At 37.9% G+C, this 12,165-nt stretch overlaps 2 long non-coding RNA genes and 1 pseudogene across 2 annotated transcripts; 2 read left to right on the top strand and 1 right to left on the bottom strand.

The window, feature by feature from the left end:
* Positions 1-1,887: 1,887 nt before the first annotated feature.
* LOC145066486 (uncharacterized) lies at positions 1,888-2,968 on the top strand. The gene is made up of 2 exons (XR_013688751.1): positions 1,888-2,230; positions 2,601-2,968. It is a non-coding gene; the product is annotated as an uncharacterized LOC145066486 (long non-coding RNA).
* Positions 2,969-3,515: 547 nt separating this feature from the next.
* LOC145066847 (cytochrome P450 72A225 pseudogene) lies at positions 3,516-3,935 on the bottom strand (annotated as a pseudogene).
* A 7,260-nt stretch (positions 3,936-11,195) lies between these two features.
* On the top strand, positions 11,196-12,057 carry LOC145065429 (uncharacterized). Its single transcript, XR_013688420.1, has 2 exons — positions 11,196-11,351; positions 11,721-12,057. It is a non-coding gene; the product is annotated as an uncharacterized LOC145065429 (long non-coding RNA).
* Positions 12,058-12,165: the final 108 nt, after the last annotated feature.

Below are 12,165 nucleotides of genomic sequence, written 5' to 3'. Positions count from 1 at the left end.
GGTTGTTCTATTTTGGTTATGATATTATGTGTGTTTGGTATTGTGGTTGGTATTTTGGGGGTATCTCACTAAGCTTTCGGGCTTACAGTTGTGGTTTAATGTTTCAGGTACTTCAGGAGACCGTGGCAATGCAAAGGCGTGATCGTACCGCTCCTCATGTCTATTTTTTGTGATATGGTTCTGGGACTACTCTAATAATAGATGTATTGAAAACCTTTTTGTAATAACTTATTGAAATTGGGTTGTTTTTCAAAAGTTTAAATTGGTTGGAATTTTAGAGTGTTACACATGTTATTGTTTTTTGTTGGCAAAAACATGGTATTTGTGTGTGAATTATATTAGATCGTCTCTTGATCAAGAGAAAAACGATGTAATAAAATATTTTTCGGAAAGATAAACACCTCGATCCAGGAATGTAGAGTGATTGTATAGCGTCTATAACTAACACTGCTAGTTCCCGTTGTAGCTCAAATATTCTCTTCCCTTCTTCAATGTTACTACCAAATGTTGTACGTGAAATAACATCACCGAATAACATTTCACTACAAGGATCGAGCACTATGCAAACGAATGATAATAATAACAATAATAAAAGGTTCCAACCTTTCATATAGTATATACAAGTTTTCAGCATTAGAGACATCAAATAAAGTTAGTGTAATGGTAAAGGTGTTGCCCTTGACACCCAAAGGTCGCACCTACGAATAATGTAATCCCCAAGGGTGTGTTTTTCAAACAAGCTTAAAAAGCTGGCCTTTCAGCGACATAGTCAGTCTAGATGTGGTTTTCCATGTATGTAAGCAACTTGTTTTTTTTGAACGACCATGTTTGTATTTGTCTGGGATTGAACCCAAGACCTCCTGCTTAGAAACCCTAGTTAGACACCTTGTATGTAAGTAACTTGTAACCGACAAAACCTGCTAAAAAGCTATAAACGAAAAAATTAAACAAAATTTCTGTAAGCAACTTGTAACCGAGAAAACCTGCTAAAAAGCTATAAATGAAAAAATTAAACAAAACTTTTGATATTACTGAACCTAAAATAGGTCAAAGGGTAAAACCAAAAATTTTATAAAAACTTAATGACTTTTAAGTCACTAGCCCTATTAGCAAAAAGCTTGTTTTTTAAAAAAGCTTAAAAAGCTACCTTGTCCGGCTCAACGCCATGTCCGCTGATTGAGCCAAGTCCGCGTAGACGTGGTTTGCCACGTCTTTAAGCAACTTGTCGTAACCAGAAAAATTTGCATACTAAAACGGTGTAAACGAAAAAATTAAACAAAACTTGTAGTTTCACTAGACTGAAAATACATCAAAAGGTAAGACCAAACATTTCCTAAAAACTTTAACGACTTTTATATTATTAGACTATTTATTAACATATAACCCAAATGTAAAAGCCATAACCAAAAGGTTGCAAGCGCCCATTTTATGCCAATCTATGAATATGAGGAAAAAATTAATATCAGACTCAAAATAATATCGGAATTAATAAAATAATAATGTAAAAGATTTGAAGTGTTTACTCAAAAAATTAAAACAAAATATTTCAATATTAAATATATATATATATATATATATATATATATATATATATATATATATATATAAATTGCAACTAATAATATAATAATTATATTAATATAATGATTAATAAATAATAATCATTGAAGTAATAATTAAAATAAAAAATGTATATATAATGTTAATCTATTAAGAAAAGTAAAATTAACTATTAATTATTAATAATTTACTTTTACAAACTACAACTAATTAATTATTAGTATTTAATTTCGCAATCTGCTAATAAAATAATTATTAAAAAGATATGATAAGAAAAACTGCAATCTGATATATTGGAACTCAAAACAAAACTGCACAGACAAAGTTCAGGAAATGAGCAAGAAGGTAGGAGTTCTTAGGCGGCTATAGCTAACAACTGCGCGCCACTCTCTTTTCTTACCAATTTCCTTTACTCGGACTATATCGTTGACTAAAACAATTGGTCAATGTTCGAACAAACCATTGGGGGAATGATCGTGTATAAATAGATCCTTCATAAATGGTTACTTACACATTCATATTCATTCAATCATTGAAAAAATGGCCTCAATCTTAAAAGGAGGAAGACTTACCTTGGCTCTTATCATCCTCATCGTCATTAGTTCATCATCTCACATCATTACAACCACCGCCACTGCTCGGACTCCATACAACCATGTCCGCCAACTAGGTTCGGTTTTCTCTAAACCTCTCACAGTTAATAATAAAAAAACGCTAATAGAAGCTGCTCCAGTATTTCTTATAAAGTAACTAAAGTTGCATTGAAAATACGTGTAGTTATTTTTTTATTATTAGTAATAAGAAAACAGTTTGATTTTATCTTACTTTTGGAGTTGTAGCGTTATGTTCTGCTGATTTTTTTTATCTATATCTATTTCATTCGTGTATTTAGTATCAATCGTCTATAGCTACCTAATTTGTTTTCCATTCATCACCGATTTCCAGATTTTCTGATCAAACTAACCTTATATAAGAGTGCGTATGTACAACTTGTCCTTCCCTAATTAAAGATTAAAAATATTAGAAATTGATGTATGCAGCTACAAATTGCGATTATGACCCCATACAACAAAATGATGGACCCGACGGGTGTGGAAGTGGAAGTGGAAGTGGAAGTGGTGGATCACCAAAACCAAAACGAATACCATGCGGTTCAATGCCAGGTAGGAGCCTTTGTAGGAAGGGTTGCTGTGGAAAGACTAAAATGGGAAGGGCCGAATGTTGCTAGTAGTACCGGAGGTTGTACTACATCAAATAATGTATCTGAATCCCTTGTTTGGATCAGAAAATAATATTTCAAATCATTTCCACCCTCTGCTTTTCCTTAAATTCTATATGTAAGTCTACAAAAATTTTATATCCAGTTGTTCGAATCTGGAGGAAAAGATTCTATCATTATATTTGTCAAGATGGTTCACAACTTTAGTAGAAGAAAACAGAAATCAAACATGGCTAGCTAACTTTAACTTGCACAAGTGGCATGAGCTTCATCCACGTAACTTTAGATCCCATATCGACCTGAAAATGTTGGTTAATTTAATGCTGAATCAAGATGGAAATATGGGTTGTTTGTATAAGACCAATATCCTAAAACGGAGACTAACCATTAAAGGCTAATCATGATGGTGATGTGGCAATGAGCTATTCGAAGGAACGACTGTGCACACCATCATGAAGGTTGACCGGTTATGCAGTCAGAATTGTAACAAATTGATAAAACGAGTGTCTAATTTAAGATTAAAAAAAAATAGTCTCGAAATCAGATTTTTATGAAAACTTAATTACCATAATTTGCAATATTTAAAATTTTGTGAACATAAATATCAAGTGTTGGGTTGAAAATTGAAACCATAACAATAGACATAACTTAATGTCTATTTGAATGAGTAATTGAAGTTGCAATGTAAACGTAAACAAAGGACAATAATAGAAACATGTGCTCAAATACACGTCATTTAGAGTTTACGCAAAACCGAATGACCCCCAAACTGAGGTTGAAGAGTGACAATGGTATGTGGAGCATGTGAATAGGAGGGCGAGAGATCAAAGCAAAAGTGTTGCAGAATCACGACAAGTGCCATTTTGGCTTCTAACAAGGCAAAATTCAGTCCAACACATATTTGTGGACCGCCACCAAAAGGGAGATATGATGTTTGTCCCTTGGTCACCTTCGAGACACCTTCAGAAAATCTTTCAGGCTTGAACTCGTTCACATCATCACCCCATATATCACGATCATGGTGCATAAGCATAATCTGCAACCGGAGGAAAGTTCCACCTGGTAATTTTATGTCCCCTAATTTAGTTTCCTCATGTGTCATTCTTCCTAGTCCTACTGCTGGTGGGTATAGTCTAAGAACCTCATGCAGAATCATGTTAACCTGAAAAACATAATTGGAGAGAAACGAATACATAGCATCACAGGAGGATGTATGGTTTTATAAAGCTATTGAAAGGCTCACAATTTTTAAACGATTCAACCCATCACTTTCTGGTTTTTCATGCCCAAATACTTGTGAAACTTCTTCTCTGGCACGCTCTTGCCAATTTATGTGTTGAGCCAACAAAATCATAGTCCAAATTGCTAGTAAGATTCCAGTGGTCTGTTGTCCAGCAAAGTAGAAAAGCTTACACTCATCGATCACTTCATCAATGGTTAATCCAGAATTCTTATTCCCATGTTGAATTTCTTTGTAATTTGAATCCAAGAGTATGCCCAACAAGTCATCTTTACTACTTTCTCCAGCTTTCATTGCGATTATTCGTATGTCAATGATACTCCTTATGGTAGCCCTCACTTCTCGGTCAATTTTATTTATCCTGTTATTGTTTTTTGTTGGCAAAAACATAATATTTGTGTTTGAATTATATTAGATCTTCTCTTGATCAAGAGAAAAACGATGTAATAAAAGATTTTTCGCAAATATAATTAAGCACCTAGATCCAGGAATGTAGAGTGATTGTATAGCGTCTATAACTAACACTGCTAGTTCACGTTATAGCTCAAATATTCTCTTCCCTTCTTCAATGTTACTACCAAATGTTGTACGTGAAATAACATCACCGGATAACATTTCACTACAAGGATCGAGCACTATGCAGACGAATGATAATAATAACAATAATAAAAGGTTACAACCTTTCATATAATATATACAGGTTTTCAGCATTAGAGACATCAAATAAAGTCAGTGTAATGGTAAAGGTGTTGCCCTTGACACCCAAAGATCGCACCTACGAATAATGTAATCCCCAAGAGTGTGTTTTTCAAACAAGCTTAAAAAGTTGGCCTGTCAGCGACATGGTCGGTCTAGACGTGGTTTGCCATGTATGTAAGCAACTTGTTTTTTTTTTTGAACGACCATCTTAGTATTTGTCTGGGATTGAACCCAAGATCTCCTGCTTAGAAACCCTAGTTAGACACCTTGTATGTAAGCAACTTGTAACCGAGAAAACCTGCTAAAAAGCTATAAATGAAAAAATTAAACAAAACTTTCGATATTACTGAACCTAACATAGGTCAAAGGGTAAAACCAAAGATTTTATAAAAACTTAATGACTTTTATTTCATTAGCCCTATAAAATAGGTCCGGTGGTGCATGCTGCAAGTGCGGAAGAGAGGGGCATTACGCAAGGGATTGCCGCCAGTCAGCCCCGATTCAGAATATGAGGATTTGTTATCAATGTCATCAGGTTGGTCACATGAGGGCCAACTGTCCTCAGCTTGCTGCAGGACCGGTGCTGACTCCAGCACCGGCCACTTTGAGGATTACGGGTGGAGGTCAGGGTGGAGCAGTGCCCCCGAGGACTCATGGGCGTGCTTTTCAGCTTACAACAGAGGAGGTCAGGGCAGAGCCGTATGCAGTTGTGGGTATGTTTTCGTTTCGTGTTGTCTGGTTATCTTGTTATTTTTATGATGTTGTATTTTTTCGCCTTTCTGCATGTTTCATGGTTTGGTTGGAAGTATTAGTAGTCAGGATTTGTACGTGGTTAGCATCTAAGGGATCGATAATCAGAAATTGGTTGTAAGGTCTTATTGTCGGGTATAGCAATTGCGATTTGAGAAGTGTTCAGCGGAGAGTCGAACTCCCTAAGAGTTCGTGATGTGCGATGCCGAAAGGTGGTTTTGTGGAGGTTGCTCAATTTAAAGGAAATCGGTTCATGAATAAGAGGAGTATGTTCAGTAGGGGTGATTGTTTTATGCCGGTTGGGTCACCGGTGGTTGTGAGTCAGTGTTCTAAGTAGGGAGAATTGGAAAATTCTCAAGAGGATCGACAAGCATTAGAGGTCGATTAGCTGTTGTGATTCAGCAGTGTTTCAGTCAGCCAAGAGTATGGGCTGGTATGAGTAAGTGACAGACAAGTGGGGGGCAGGGAGCAGACCATGGGTTCGGGGAAGGTAGTGGTCGACGGGAGGCCTGGGTCGAGGCCATGGAAGGATTCCGGGAACGGAACGGGAGTTCGGAACCACAAGAGGGCTAGAACAGTATGTAGGGGAGAAATTCCCGGGAAGGAATGGTTCAGGGTGACGTAAGACAGTTTTGAGCGGTCCGAACAGACTGAAGGCCTGTGGGCGTACCAATCAGGCCGAAGGCTCGGGGAACAGTCCAGACAGGCTGAAGGCCCAGGAGGGCGGTCCAAACATGCTGAAGGTTCCGAGAGTGGTCCAGATAGGTTGAAGGATTGGTAAGGTGGTCCGACCATGCTGAAGAGTCTGTAAGTGTTGATAGATCTGTATGCGGAAAGTGATTTGAGTATGCTGCTATGAAATAGCAAGTAGTGGGTCTGGCCCCGGGTATTGATCATGTTAGTGGAAGGCAGTGCATGGACCTGAGAGTCCCTGCGAGCAGATTCAGAACACATGTGATGCATGAAGTAGCGGTTACTCTACAAGAGATAGTGTAGAGTGGGGTGTGAGCACCGTGACACTTGTCTGTAGTGGCAAGGTTGGCAAGTAGATTTCCTTGGATAAGGAAAGGGAAAGGTATGTAACTCCGGGAGGGAGTGTTGGTTCACGGAAGTGAAAGCAGTAGTGAAAATGGATGATTGAGAGTATTTCAATTATGGTTGTTGAGCACTGTGATTGTGCCAGTAGTATGGAAGCACATCTGGATTGGGTGTCTGTTGAGGTTGCAGATGGATTCCCGGTGGTATAGAACCAGAGGAGTTCGAAAGGGATGCAAGGATGGAGCCTTGGATTTCCAATATGATTGTGAACAGGAGGTTATGTATGTAGCGGTAATTCATCCTGGGGATGTTTGGAGGTATCGTCAGTGTGTCGGGTTTTTCCAGCCCGAGGATGTTAGAGCAAGGTCAGCATGTGTATGTGATTGCAGAGTAGAGCTCATGGGAGTTGCTTAGGAGCTGAAGGATGTGTCATCCTGTCAGCATGGAAATAAAAGAATTGGATTCGGAAAGGAAGCAGGATAAGTCCCAGCAGTAAATTGGATAAAGTTGTGGCAAGCGAGGAAAGGGATAGCAGTTAGTACCGGGTCAGAACCCGGTGGTTCAGGGTGGTATCTATGTGTAAGAGTCAAGTGATTATGTGACTTAGAAAGATGGAAGTATCATCGGATGATAAGTATTGTTGTCAGAGAAAGAAGTCGGTGGCCGGATTGAAGCAGTTGTTGTGACTCTGTGTGAAAGAATTGGACTTTATAGGGGTTTGATAGCAGTGTTTGGAGGAACCTGGGTCGGTTGAGACCAGGAGCTGTGTTGTGGGAGTATCATCTGGGATGTGTCACTTCAGGCTTCGAGGACGAAGCCTAATTTAAGTGGGGGAGAATTGTAACATCCCAAAGTCAGAATCAAGAGTTCAGGGGGTAAAAATGTAAGTTTGGAAGAGAGGAACTCGGCAAGTAGGAGCTGCAACTCGTCGAGTCTAAGCATGTGTCGGGCACACGTTAAGTGACCGGACTCACCGAGTCAGAGGCTGGACTCGACGAGTTTGTGCTAGAATAAGAAACCCTAATTCCTGGGGTTTGCACCCTATATAAGGAACCTTAAGCCCCACCCAGCCTCTTTAGCACCCCTTTTGATGTCCAGAAGCTTTCCCCATCGTTTTCTAACCCTAATTTGAGATTGAGAGGGATTTAAGTGTTTTTTGGAGCTTGGAGAAGAAGGGTACTTGAAGCAAGAGTTGGTGGGATCATAGAGGAACGAAGTGGATCTAATTTCCTTGCTTGTTGGCATCAGATTAAAGGTAAAAAGTTGTTGCATTGACTTTGTTGTGCTTAGATTGTTCATGAATGGCCAAATTGTCATATATGAGTCTCTTTTCGAGTTTTGAGTTCAGATCTGTGGTTGCTACTACAGATCTAGACTGGTTTTGACTCATGAATCTGGAAAGTGATAGCTTTGGGGCTTGTTTGAGAGTGTCCTTGCCTTAAACATTCATTTTAGCTTGATTAGAGCTTGTTGAGCCTTGCATGCACGTAAAGTTGGAAACTTTATGTGTGAATCTGGCCCTAGGAGTCCAGATCTATGTATTGGAAGCATTGGAATGGCCTAAAATCGACTGGATGAAGATGTCACGTATGGACTCGACGAGTCACATGGGTGCACTCAACGAGTTGTATGAACATGTGCATGGACTCGGCGAGTCTGTTCTTGGACTCGGAGAGTCTGGTCGTGAATTCCTAACCTTTTTGGTTGAGCTGTGAATCGGTGAGTCGAGGGACGACTCGGTGAGTTGAGTAGGAAGTGACTCAGAGTTTGTTGGACTCGGTGAGTCTTGGGGCGATTCGGCGAGTTGAGTCGTCGAATGGGAGCTTCTGAGTGTAGGGACTCGACGAGTCAGTGGGTTGACTCGGTGAGTAGAGTCAGTCAGGAGGGTTAACTTTGACTGAGGACTTTGACTTTGACCAAGATTTGACCAGTTGACTTCTAGGGGTATTTTGGTAATTATTTGGTATTTGTTGAGTTCAGTCATTTGGTATTGATCAGTGGTGGAGTTCGTGTTGGAGGTTGGAGCAGCATGATCTTGTCTTTTCAGTCAGCAGTTGTGAGGTGAGTTATCCTCACTATATCAACAGGGTCTAAGGCACCAAGGTCGGCCCTTTATCAGATGGAAATTCAGGTAGTTGTGTGTTATGTTATTGCTTTGTTATGTTTGCATCCTGGTAGTTAGGATGGTATATGTTAGAGACCTGGTTAGGGTCGGTATCCTGGTTTTAGGATGATGCTATGCTAGTGACCGGTTAGGTCGGAATCCTGGTAGGGATGTGTTATCTATGTGATCTACTAAGATCAGTTTGATTAGTTGTGAATTGATATGTGATTATATGCTTATGTGAACATGGTTGTCGGACTAGAGTTGGGTTGAGGCGGGTCCTGCTTTGTGCTGAAGGACAACATACCCAGGGCGGACCGGTTATCCTAAAGGCCCAGCGAGCGGTCCGAATAGACTGTAGGCCCCAAGAGGACGGACCAGACTTGTCGAGGCTTGGAGAGTGGACTAGGCCGACTGAAGGCCCGGTGCGGGCGGACCAGTCATACTGTAGACTCGGAGAGTGGACCAGGTGGATTGAAGGTCTGGTGCGGGCAGACCAATCACACTGTAGACTCGATGTATATGGCTAGACTCGGAGGGTGGACCAGGTGGACTGTATGCCCAGTGCGGCGGACCAGTCACACAGTAGACCCGAAGTGCATGGTTGTTCTATTTTGGTTATGATATTATGTGTGTACGGTATTGTGGTTGGTATTTTAAGGGTATCTCACTAAGCTTTCGGGCTTAGAGTTGTGGTTTAATGTTTCAGGTACTTCAGGAGACCGTGGCAAGGTATTGAAAAAACCTTTTTGTAATAACTTATTGAAATTGGGTTGTTTTGAAAAGTTTAAATTGGTTGGAACTTTAGAGTGTTACACATGTTATTGTTTTTTGTTGGCAAAAACATGGTATTTGTGTGTGAATTATATTAGATCGTCTCTTGATCAATAGAAAAACGATGTAATAAAATATTTTTTGGAAAGACAAACACCTTGATCCAGGAATGCGGAGTGATTGTATAGCGTCTATAACTAACACTGCTAGTTCCCGTTGTAGCTCAAATATTCTCTTCCCTTCTTCAATGTTACTACCAAATGTTGTACGTGAAATAACATCACCGGATAACATTTCACTACAAGGATCGAGCACTATGCAGACGAATGATAATAATAACAATAATAAAAGGTTCCAACCTTTCATATAGTATATACAAGTTTTCAGCATTAGAGACATCAAATAAAGTTAGTGTAATGGTAAACGTGTTGCCCTTGACACCCAAAGGTCGCACCTACGAATAATGTAATCCCCAAGAGTGTGTTTTTTAAACAAACTTCAAAAGTTGGCTTTTCAGCGACATAGTCGGTCTAGACGTGGTTTGCCATGTATGTAAGCAACTTTTTTTTTGAACAACCATGTTAGTATTTGTCTGGTATTGAACCCAAGACCTCCTGCTTAGAAACCCTAGTTAGACACCTTGTATGTAAGCAACTTGTAACCGACAAAACCTGCTAAAAAGCTATAAACAAAAAAATTAAAAAAAACTTCTATAAGCAACTTGTAACCGAGAAAAAACTGCTAAAAAGCTATAAGTGAAAAAATTAAACAAAACTTTCGATATTACTGAACCTAAAATAGGTCAAAAGGTAAAACCAAAGATTTTATAAAAACTTAATGACTTTTATTTCATTAGCCCTATTAGCCAAAAGCTTGTTTTATAAACAAGCTTATAAAACTACCATGTCCGGCTCAACGCCATGTCCGCTGATCGAGCCTAGTCCGCGTCGACGTGGTTTGCCACGTCTTTAAGCAACTTGTTGTAACCGGAAAAACTCTCATGCTAAAATGGTATAAACGAAAAAATAAAATAAAATTTGCAGTTTCACTAGACTGAAAATACATCAAAAGGTAAGACCAAACATTTCCTGAAAATTTTAAAGGCTTTTATATTATTAGACATATTTATTAACATATAACCCAAATGTAAAAACAAGAACCAAAAGGTTGCATGCGCCCATTATTATGCCAATCTATGAAATTAATATTAGACCTAAAACAAAATCGGAAATAATAAAATAATAATGTAAAAGATTTGAACCGTTTACTAAAAAAATTAAAACAAAATATTTAAATATTAAATGTTATATATATATATATATATATATATATATATATATATATATATATATATATATAATTGCAACTAATAATATAATAATTATATTAATATAATGATTAATAAATAATAATCATTGAAGTAATAATTAAAATAAAAAATGTATATATAAGAAAAGTAAAATTAACTATTAATTATTAATAATTTTCTTTTACAAACTACAATTAATTAATTATTAGTATTTAATTTCGCAATCTGCTGATAAAATAATTATTAAAAAGATTTGATAAGTAAAAATGCCATCAGATATATTGGAAGCCAAGACAAAACTGCATAGACAAAGTTCAGGAAATGAGCAAGAAGGTAGGATTTCTTAGGCGGCTATAGCTAACAACTGCGCGTCACTCTCTTTTCTTACCAATTTCCTTTACTCAGACTATATCGTTAACTAAAACAATTGGTCAATGTTCGAACAAACCATTGGGGGAATGATCGTGTATAAATAGATCCTTCATAAATGGTTACTTAGACATTCATATTCATTCAATCATTGAAAAAATGGCCTCAATCTTAAAAAGAGGAAGACTTACCTTGGCTCTTATCATCCTCATCGTCATTAGTTCATCATCTCACATCATTACAACCACCGCCACTGCTCGGATTCCATACAACCATGTCCGCCAACTAGGTTCGGTTTTCTCTAAACCTCTCACAGTTAATAATAAAAAAACACTAATAGAAGTTGCTCCAGTATTTCTTATAAAGTAACTAAAGTTGCATTGTAAATACGTGTAGTTAAACTTTTTTTTTTTTATAAGGAAACAGTTTGATTTTATCTTACTTTTGGAGTTGTAGCGTTATATTCTTCTGATTTTTTTTTCTATATCTATTTCATTGGTGTATTTAGTATCAATCGTCTATAGCTACCTAATTTGTTTTCCATTCATCACCGATTACCAGATTTTCTGATCAAACTAACCTTTTATAAGAGTGCATGCATAAACAACTTGTCATTCCCTAATTAAACATTAAAAATATTAGAAATTGATGTATGCAGCTACAAATTGCGATTATGACCCCATACAACAAAATGATGGACCCAACGGGTGTGGTAGTGGAAGTGGTGGATCACCAAAACCAAAACGAATACCATGCGGTTCAATGCCAGGTAGGAGCCTTTGTAGGAAGGGTTGCTGTGGAAAGACTAAAATGGGAAGAGCCGAATGTTGCTAGTAGTACGGAGGTTGTACTACATCAAATAATGTATCTGAATCCCTTTTTTAGATCAGAAAATAATATTTCAAATCATTTCCACCCACTGCTTTTCCTTAAAGTTCTATATGTATGAGTATGTATGTCCACAAAAAATTTATATACAGATAATGTTGTTCGAATCTCGAGGAAAAGATTCTGTCGTTATATTTGTCAAGATGGTTCACAAGTTTAGTAGAAGAAAACAAAAATCAAACTTGGCTAGTTAACTTCAACTTGCACATGTGGCA

The sequence above is a fragment of the Lactuca serriola genome, chromosome 8 (genome assembly GCF_051521515.1).
Source record: "Lactuca serriola cultivar US96UC23 chromosome 8, Lser_US96UC23_V15, whole genome shotgun sequence".
NCBI lineage: Eukaryota > Viridiplantae > Streptophyta > Magnoliopsida > Asterales > Asteraceae > Lactuca > Lactuca serriola.
The sequence above is the reverse complement of the archived record's forward strand: the minus strand, read 5'-3'. Positions and strand labels throughout refer to the sequence as shown.